Here is a 10,988-nt window from a genome sequence, read left to right as displayed (position 1 = left end):
CTTAAACACCATTCATGGTAAACTCACCAGGAATCTGCCATGGAGTCACAGAGACACAAAGCATGGAAACAGGCCCTTCAGCCCAACTTGCCCATGCAACAAACATGCTCCATCTACACCAGTCCTACCTGTCCAAACTTGGCCCATATCATAAGTTCATAACTGATAGGAGCTGAATTAGGTCTTTCAGCTCTTATACAGTCTATAAGATCACCCCTCATCCTCCTGAGTCCCAAGGAATACAGCCCTAGCCTGCTCAACCTCTCCCAACAGCTCAGGCCCCATCACCTCTCCCAACAGCTCAGGCAACATCCTCGTAAATCTGCTCTGCACTCTTTCCACTTAGCAACCTACTCCGTACAGGTGGGTGAGCAAAACTGACCACAAGACTCCAAATGTGGCCTCACCAACAGTAATATGATATCTCAACCTCTATACTCCACACTCTGACTGATGAAGGCCAATGGACCGAAAGCCTTCTTGACCACCCTATCTAACTGTGATACCTCTTTCAAGTAACTATGTACCTGAACTTCTAGATCTCTCTGCTCTACAATATTCCCCAGAGCCCGGTCTAATTAAGAATAAATTGAATCATATAGTAATTAATTATTTATGTTTATTTTTCTAATTGGTTATGGCCAATGGTTATCTTCGAATGTTTGTTACAAACCCATTTACTGGAATTAGAAACAAAGTGAGAAATAGGCCTGAACTCGAATGTGTGGACCACAGAGTCACCACCTACCCAAAACCATGTTCCTCATGACTCATAAGGGAGTCATACTCTGTTGAAGCAAATACTGGGAAGCAAATAGTTAAATCAAGTTTCTAGACTTTGAAATGGCTCAACGGGTCAAGCAGCATCTGTGGGGGGATGGATAGGTGACATTTTGGGTTGCATATCTTTCATTCATTGTTCTTTATCTCTCCACATCATCGTCTACATCTCTCATTTCCCTTATCCCTAACCGTCTGAAGAAGGGTCTCGACCCGAAACATCACCCATCCCTTCTCTCCAGAGATGCTGCCTGTCCCGCTGATTTACTCCAGCATTTTGTGTCTATCTTCAGTTGAAACCAGCATCTGCAGTTCCTTCCTACACTTTTTGGGTTGGGGTCCTTCTTCAGGCTGATTTTAACTGGTGGGGGTGGCTGGGGGGGAGAAAGCTGGAGAAGAGAGTTTGGAGGCACGACAAAGCTTGGCCAGTGATAAGTGGATGCCTCTCTTTTCAGCTTTCCTCCCTTCTACCACAATCAGTCTGAAGAAGGATCCCAAAACATCACCTATCCATCCCCTCCACAGATACTGACTTGCTCCAGCACTTTATATTTTGCTCGCGATTCCAGCATCCCTATTTCCAAATATTCAATACAAAGTTTTAAGCAATTATGTAATGAAATCATAATTCTGGATCAAGTCCAAGGAAGAAGCATTTAGTTGTTTGTTAGAAAGTTACAACTATAGATTTAATGACACGATGAATGTACACAGAACCATGTACTGTTTTGTGTTTGTTGTGTATATTTTTTAATAAACAAAGACTATTTCTGAAATAAAACAAACCCTTGATCAATATAGGTCTTTTTGCAAGGTTTATAGTTCATAACTTCTAGGAGCAGAATTAGGCCATTCGGCCCATCAAGTCTACTCTGCCATTCAATCATGGCTGATCTATCTCTCCCTCCCAACCCCATTCTCCTGCCTTCTCCCCATAACCCCTGACACCTGTACTAATCAAGAATCTATCCATCTCCGCCTTAAAAATATCCACTGACTTGTGGCCTCCACAGCCTTCTGTGGCAAAGAATCCCACAGATTCACCACCCTCTGACTAAAGATTTCCATCTATCACTAACAGCCTGTTGTAAGATAGTCCCTCAGCCTGACAATTCATTGAGGGACAGAATCAGAGAGCACGGAAACAGGCCCCCCAACCACTGCCTCCGTACACACCGCCCCACACTCAATAACACTCACCCCACACTCAATAACACTCACCCCACACTCAATAACACTCACCCCACACTCAATAACACTCACCCCACACTCAATAACACTCACCCCACACTCAATAACACTCACCCCACACTCAATAACACTCACCCCACACTCAATAACACTCACCCCACACTCAATAACACTCACCCCACACTCAATAACACTCACCCCACACTCAATAACACTCACCCCACACTCAATAACACTCACCCCACACTCAATAACACTCACCCCACACTCAATAGCACTCACCCCACACTCAATAACACTCACCCCACACTCAATAGCACTCACCCCACACTCAATAACACTCACCCCACACTCAATAACACTCACCCCACACTCAATAACACTCACCCCACACTCAATAACACTCACCCCACACTCAATGACACTTCGCTGGAAGTAACTGCTGTATAATCCAAGTTACAAGAGCTCCTTGCTAACCCAAAAGTCTCGTTTTAGCCCAACATGTCTGAGACTTGGAAAAGCAAAGAACCCAAAGACCATGGGCAGTTGCCAGAGAAAGCCCGAGCAGGGGCTAGACTCCATGTCATTAGGAAACACCGATCACACTTGCAACAGAAGGCGGACAATGCGTTTAGTTCCGTTCCGTTTAGTTTAGTTTAGTTTTAGTTCAGTTCATTTCAGTGTAGTTTAGTTTCGAGATACAGCATGGAAACAGGCCATTCGGCCCCCTGGGTCCTGATCACCCATACACTAGTTCTACTTTATCTCACTTTCACATCCTACACAGTTGCGACAATTTACCAAAGCCGATTAACCTACAAACCTGCTCATCTTTGGAAGGTGGGAGGAAACCGGAGCACCTGGAGAAAACCCACGCGGTCACAGGGAGAATGTGCAAACTCCACAGAGACAGCATCCATAGTCAGGATTGAACCTGGACTCTGGCACTGTGAGGCAGCAACTCTACTGCTGCGCCACCGTGTCACCCTGGCAGCTAGCCCTGTCCAAGCTGGTCGTTTATCTCAGCCACTATCAGGAGCCAGAGCCACCCTCAGGCCCCGTATCTCAGCCACTTCCCCATCGCCACTCAGCACCGTGCCTTGGGCCCATTTTACATCACAAAATCTCCTTGCTCACAGGGAAGGTGATTCATCTCCGTTCCCTTATCCCGGCAGCAGCGAAGACGAAGGAATGCACAGAAATCAGAAGAGAATAGTCAATGTTAGTAACATGGTCAACCCAATAGACAATAGACAATAGGTGCAGGAGGAGGCCATTCGGCCCTTCAAGCCAGCACCGCCATTCAATGTGATCATGGCTGATCATTCTCAATCAGTACCCCGTTCCTGCCTTCTCCCCATACTCCCTGACTCCGCTATCCTTAAGAGCTCTATCTAGCTCTCTCTTGAATGCATTCAGAATTGGCCTCCACTGCCTTCTGAAGCAGAGAATTCCACAGATTCACAACTCTCTGACTGAAAACGTTTTTCCTCATCTCAGTTCTAAATGGCCTACCCCTTATTCTTAAACTGTGGCCCCTTGTTCTGGACTCCCCCAACATTGGGAACATGTTTCCTGCCTCTAACGTGTCCAACCCCTTAATAATCATATACGTTTCGATAAGATCCCCTCTCATCCTTCTAAATTCCAGTGCATTGTGCCATGTGCCTTGTTGAGAGTGCAATGGAAAATTAGGCTAACTTAAAAAAGGTAACTTGAAGGTCATGTTAGAAAAGATCAGTCTAGCAATTAGAGTAGAAAAAGGCAGAAGTAATCGGAACAAATAGAGCAGTGTCTGGGGCTGGAATGTTGGGCTATTGACAGGACTAGCAAGGTATGATCAGCGCAGGAAACCAAACCCACAAAGTCCTTGTCTCTGAGAAGGAAGGAGAAACTGTGGTCAGGCAAGAAACGTATAAATGAATAACAATCCCTGTCCCCAAATAAGAGCAGGAACCTGATGATTTATTGCAAACTGCAGCATCTGTATGTAACTGATCTTGTAGAGGTGTACAAAATCATGAAAGGAATAGATCTGGTTGTCGCACAGAGACTCTTGCCCAGAGCAAGAGGAATCGAGGACCAGAGGACAGAGGTTTAAGGTGAAGGGGAAAGGATTTAATAGTAACATTTACACAGAGGGTGGTGGGTGTATGGAACGAGCTGCCGGAGGAGGTAGTTGAGGCAGGGACTATCACAACATTTAAGAAATATTTGGACAGGTACGTGGATAGGATAGGTTTAGAGGGATATGGGCCAAACGCAGGCAGGTGGGACTAGTGTAGATGGGACATGTTGGTCAGTGTGGGCAAGTTACAACATTGGGCCTGTCCCTACGCTGTATCACTCTATAAATATTGTAACCCAAATACTGGAAAGTACTGGAATATTTCTGGCAAATGGCGTATGTTTGAGCTCTCTCCCAGGTATGCTTTCCAGTATGTATGTCAATAAGGCCGTAAGAACCGGATTTGTTCAAGGGGTGGAGCGATGTGGATCATGTGCAGACAGAGGAGATTGGTTTAATTTGGCATCATGTTGTGCTGGACATTGTGGGCTGAAGGGCCTGTTCCTGTGCTGTACTGTTCTAGATTTTATGTTCTAAACGTTCCCCTGCTGTATGAGATTTTCTTTGTGTGCTGTCATAAGTTCATCCGTTTTTAGGAACAGTAAAAGGCTATTCAGCCCGTCAGGTCTACTCCACCATTCAATCATGGCTGATCTATCATTCTCTCTCAAACCCATTCTCCTGCCTTCTCCCCATGACCCCTGACACCCATACTGGTCGAAAATCTGTCAATCTCAGTCTTAAAAATATCCACTGACTTGGCCTCCACAGCCGTCCTGTGCAACACATTCCACAGATTCACCACCCTCTGACTAAAGACATTTCTTCTCATCTCCTTTCTAGAGGTACATCCTTTTAGTCTGAGGCTGTGCCCTCTGGTCCTGGACTCTCCCACTAGTGGAAACATCCTCTCCACATCCATTTAATCCTGGCCTTTCACTATTCGATAAGTTTCAATGAGGTTTAGATTTTAAAAATAGGTGCGGGAGGAGGCCATTTGGCCCTTCGAACCAGCACCGCCATTCATTGTGATCTTGGCTGATCATCCACAGCCATGATTACAATGATGGCTGTGGATGAAGTCATCCCTCATCCTTCTAAACTCCAGCGAGTACAGGCCCAGTGATTGTCCTGACCTGAGTCATAATTAAGGGGATATGTTAAGGCCAGATTCAGGGAGCAAGTTATATCCATGAATCCCTCCAACAACACATAGAATAGCAGCACCCCCATGACCAGAGAGTGATTGAATACAAGCACATACCATTTATAAATTCTACACCTTACAAACACTCATTCTGTTCAGTAACCGGTTAAGGTTAACCTTCTTGAAAGTGCAATAAATCTCAGCCCTCCACAGTACAACATGAGGCTGGATGGTCTGTGCCCAGGCAGCCTGTGTGGATATTGATCTCAGGCATCGCTTCATAGGGTGGGTTGTTATTAGGGTTGCCAACTTCCTCACTCCCAAATACGGGACAAGGTGACGTCACCACCCCACGCCCCACGTAACCTCACCCAGCCAGCGGCCACATGCTCCCGCTCCACCAATGGCGGCCGACCGGGCTGGGAGGTGGGCTGCCTAGCCATTGGTGGAGTGGGGACACGTGGCCGCTGGCTGGGTGAGGTCACCTTGGGCGCGGTGACATCACCTTGTCCCGTATTTGGGAGTGAGGAATTTGGCACCCCCACATTGACTCAATCTACACTTCACGCTGCCTCGGCAAGGCCAGCAGCATTATCAAGGACCAGTCTCACCCCGGTCACTCCCTCTTCTCCCATCCTGGACCATCACTCGCCCACTCTAGTTCTCCAACTAGTTTCACCGTCCTCCTGATTAAATGTTACTGATATCTGCCTTGTTGCCACCTTCCCCTCAGTTCACCATGAACCATTCTACATTTTTCCTTGACTTCACCCCCCTTTGATCTCTCCTTTTCACACTTTACCCTTCCATATCTCTAATCTCCCTCTCCCCTGACTCTCCCACCTGACCCTCTGGAGAAGGGTCTCAACCCAAAACTTCACCCATTCCTTCTATCCAGAGATGCTGCCTGTCCCACTGTGTTACTCCAGCTTTATGTGTTTCTGGAATGAGTCTGCTGCACCCAAGTTTGCTGATGATACAAACGTCATGGGAAAGTAGGCAGTGAGGAGAACACAGAAACAGAAGCACAGAAAATAGGTGCAAGAGGAGGCCATTCGGCCCTTCGAGCCAGCACCACCATTCATTGTGATCATGGTTGACCATCCACAATCAGTAACCCGTGCCTGCCTTCTCCCCATATCCCTTGATTCCACTAGCCCCAAGAGCTCTATCTAACTCTCTTTCAAATCCATCCAGTGAATTGGCCTCCACTGCCTTCTGTGGCAGAGAATTCCACAAATTCACAACTCTCTGGGTGAAAAAGTTTTTTCTCACCTCAGTTTTAAATGGCCTCCCCTTTATTCTTACACTGTGGCCCTTGGTTCTGGACTAGTCCAACATTGGGAACATTTTTCCTGCATCAAGCTTGTCCAGTCCTTTTAAGGGTCTCGACCCGAAACGTCACCCATTCCTTCTCTCCCGAGATGCTGCCTGACCTGCTGAGTTACTCCAGCATTTTGTGAATAAATCCTTTTATAATTTTGTTCTGTCTCTGTAAGATCCCCTCTCATCCTTCTAAACTCCAGTGAATACAAGCCCAGAACACAAGTGATATAACAAGTGCTCAAAACTTTGCAGTGGGGAAAATGGGAAATTATCCTTTTGTTGTAAGAAAAATATTATTTAAGTTCCTCCAGCGCTTTGTTTTTTTGTTGCAGGTGGAAGGTGAACCATGAGGATGGGTTTATGAATCAACAATGAAGCTGAAGAATGGTGGGGAGTGATAGGTGGGTCATTGTGTGGGGAAAAAGCAGAACACAACTCAGTGAGAAATAACAAGTCCAGCATGTAAACAGTTAACTCCCAGATAGTAATGCCAGAACCATTCACTTATTATGCAAAGAGGGAAAGAATTGGTATATACTGGTTTATAAAAAAAAGACACAAAGTGCTGGAGTAACTCAGCAAGTCAGGCAGCATCTGTAGAGAAAATGGATAGATGATATTTCGGGTCGGGACCCTTCTTCCATCTACCTATCTATGTTCTCCAAGGATGCTGCTTGATCTGCTGTTACTCCAGCACTTTGTGTCTTTTTAAAAAAAACCCCAACCCCAACAGGGCGGCACGGTAGCGCAGCGGTAGAGTTGCTGCTTTACAGCGAATGCAGCGCCGGAGACTCAGGTTCGATCCTGACTACGGGTGCTGCACTGTAAGGAGTTTGTACGTTCTCCCCGTGACCTGCGTGGGTTTACTCCGAGATCTTCGGTTTCCTCCCACACTCCAAAGACGTACAGGTATGTAGGTTAATTGGCTGGGTAAATGTAAAAAAATTGTCCCTAGAGGGTGTAGGATAGTGTTAATGTGCGGGGATCACTGGGCGGCACGGACTTGGAGGGCCGAAAAGGCCTGTTTCCGGCTGTATATATATGATATGATATGATATGATCTGCAGTTTCTTGTTCCGACATTTTGACTGCTCCACTGCAAAATCTCCTCAAGATCTCCTCAAGAACCTCTGCTCCTCTCTCCGCAGTCTGACGAAGAGACCCCACCCGAAACATCACCTATCCATGTTCTCCAGGAATGCTGCCTGACCTGCTGAGTTACTCCAGCACTCTGTGAAACGTCACCTATCCATGTTCTCCACAGATGCTGCCTGACCCGCTGAGTTACTCCAGCACTCTGTGAAACGTCACCTACATAATGCAAAGAGAATATATAAGAAAATAACTGCAGATGCTGGTACAAATCGAAGGTATTTATTCACAAAAAGCTGGAGTAACTCAACAGGTCAGGCAGCATCTCAGGAGAGAAGGAATGGGTAACGTTTCGGTTCTTCAGTCTGAAGAAGGGTCTCGACCCGAAACGTCGTCCATTCCTTCTTTCCTGAGATGCTGCCTGACCCGCTGAGTTACTCCAGCTTTTTATGCAAAGAGAAGATCGGTACACAAAATGTCAAGCACTCTGGATAAAGTAACTCCTTGCTGAACCTGTTGATCTGTTTTATTTGCACACAACTGAGACAGGTTGGAGCCTGCCACTCCCACCACTTGTCCCTCAGGCTGCCAATGAAATGTGGCCTCACCAACGAAGGCAAAGGATGGTCATCGTCAGGGTGAACGCACAGCAAAACCTCAGGGCCACAGAGGGGGAGGGTAAACACCATATTTTAGGAGAATTAAATAATAATCAGGGACTAAGTCACCAGTCACTAAAACAAAATATGTGGATGTGGAGAGGATGTTTCCACTAGTGGGAGAGTCTAGGACTAGAGGCCACAGCCTCAGAATAAAAGGACGTGCCTTTAGAAAGGAAATGAGGAGGAATTTCTTTAGTTAGAGGGTGGTGAATCTGTGCAATTCATTGCTACAGACGGTTGTGAAGTCCAAGTCAATGGATATTTTTTAGGTGGAGATAGATAAATTCTTGATTAGTGTGGGTGACAGGGGTTTTGGGGAGAAAGCAGGAGAATGAGGTTAGGAGGGAGAGATAGATCAGCCATGATTGAACGGCAGAGTAGACTTGATGGGCCGAATGGCCTAATTCTGCTCCTACAACGTATGAACATATGAAAAAAGTACTCGGAACAGTCAGCAGGTCAGGCAACATTTGTAGAACGAGAAACAGTTAATTCTTTGAGTTTAAGTTTAGTTTATGGTCACGTACCGAGCGAGGTACAGTGAAAGGTTTTTGTTGCGTGCTAACCAGGGGGGCAGTGCTGCTAGAGCTCACCACAGCGCCACTCCATCACCTCTGTAAACAACCCACAATAACCAGCGGGGAATTAAACAGCGGCCGCTCTGGCACCAGTGATAGCTCCGGTACCTAAACAATTAGCACTGCAACACTGGTGCTGACCAGTCAGCGGAAAGACAATACATGATTACATTCGAGCCATCCACAGTGTACTGATACGGGACATAGAATCACAAAGCTCAGTTACAGGCCTTTCGGCTAGGGTTGCCAACTATCTCACTCCTAAATAAGGGATAAGGTGACATCACCACCCCACGCCCCACGTGACCGACCTTACCCAGCCAGCGTCTACGTGCTTCTGCTCCACCAATGACGGCCGCCCGGGCCGGGAAGCGGGTTGCTAAGCAACCTCCATTAGGCGGCGCCTGGGCCTCCGGACCTACATTGTCTGGATCTACACTGTCCGGATCTACACTGCCCGGACCTACACTGCCCGGACCTACACTGCCCGGACCTACACTGCCCGGGCCTACACTGTCCGGGCCTACACTGTCCGGGCCTACACTGTCCGGGCCTACACTGTCCGGGCCTACACTGTCCGGGCCTACACTGTCCGGGCCTACACTGTCCGGGCCTACACTGTCCGGGCCTACACTGTCCTGGCCTACACTGTCCGGGCCTACACTGTCCGGGCCTACACTGTCCGGGCCTACACTGTCCGGGCTTACACTGTCCGGGCCTACACTGTCCGGGCCTACACTGTCCTGGCCTACAATGTCCGGGCCTACACTGTCCGGGCCTACACTGTCCGGGCCTACACTGTCCGGGCCTACAGCATCCAGTCCTACAGCGTCCGGGCCTACAGTGCCCCCCGGGCCTAATACGGGACAAGGGCAGTCCCATACGGGACAAACCAATTTAGCCCAAAATACGGGATGTCCCGGCTAATACGGGACAGTTGGTAACCCAACTTTCGGCCCAACTCTTCCCTGCCAATTAAAATGCCCCACCTAAGCTAGTCCTATTGACTCGAATCTACTGGAGTTACTGCTGCAGCTTCCCAGAGTCAAGCCGACCAGGCCACAAGGACATCTAGGCTGCAGCTGGTGGACACTGAGCCCACGTCTGGCTTGACTGCCCTGATGGGTTTTTTCCGCAGCTCATTGCTGTCTTTGAACTCCCATTAAATGTCTCTGCTGAGCAGAGATCTAAAACAATTAAAAATGATTTACATAATTGAAAAAACTATTTTAAACACCATTCAGGGACAGAAATTAAAACAGTTTAGTTTAGTTTAGCTTGGAGATACAGCGTGGAAACAGGCCCTTTGGCCCACCTAGTCCATGCCGACCATCAATCATCCATACACTAGTTCTATGTTATCCCACTTTCCCATCCTACACACTAGGTACAATTTACAGAAGCCAATTAACCAACAAACCTGCACATCTTTAGAATGTGGGAGGTAACCAGAGCAGCCACGATCATATTGAATGGTGGTGCTGGCTTGAAGGGCCGAATGACCTACTCCTGCACCTATTTTCTATGTTTCACCCGGAGAAAACCCACGCGGTCAAAAGGAGAACGTACAAACTCCACACAGTCAGCATCTGTAGTCAGTATCGAACCCGGGTCTCTGGCGCTGTGAGGCAGCAACTCTACTGCTGTACCACATTGCCATCCTACAGAGAAACATAAAAAATAGGTGCAAGAGGAGGCCATTCGGCCCTTCGAGCCAGCACCGCCATTCATTGTGATCATGGCTGACCATCCACAATCAGTAAACCCATGCCTGCCTTCTCCCCATATCCCTTGATTCCACTAGCCCCTAGAGCTCTATCTAACTCTCTTTTTAATTAATTCAGTGAATTGGCCTCCACTGCCTTCTGTGGCAGAGAATTCCACAAATTCACAACAACTCTCTGGGTGAAAAAGTTTTTTCTCACTTCAGTTTTTAAATGGCTTCCCGTTTATTCTCAGACTGTGTGGCCTCTGGTTCTGGACTCCCCCAACATTGGGAACATTCCTTTTTTTTATTTCCTCAAATCAAATCTGACAATAAAAGACTCTTGAGTCAAGCTGTCGTCCTCCAGCTTAAGGATAAGGGGGAAGTCTTTTAGGACCGAGATGAGAAAACATTTCTTCACACAGAGAGTGGTGAGTCT

Source organism: Rhinoraja longicauda, chromosome 31 (genome assembly GCF_053455715.1).
Source record: "Rhinoraja longicauda isolate Sanriku21f chromosome 31, sRhiLon1.1, whole genome shotgun sequence".
In the NCBI taxonomy this organism is placed as follows: Eukaryota; Metazoa; Chordata; class Chondrichthyes; order Rajiformes; family Arhynchobatidae; genus Rhinoraja; species Rhinoraja longicauda.
This window is presented reverse-complemented; position numbering follows the sequence as displayed.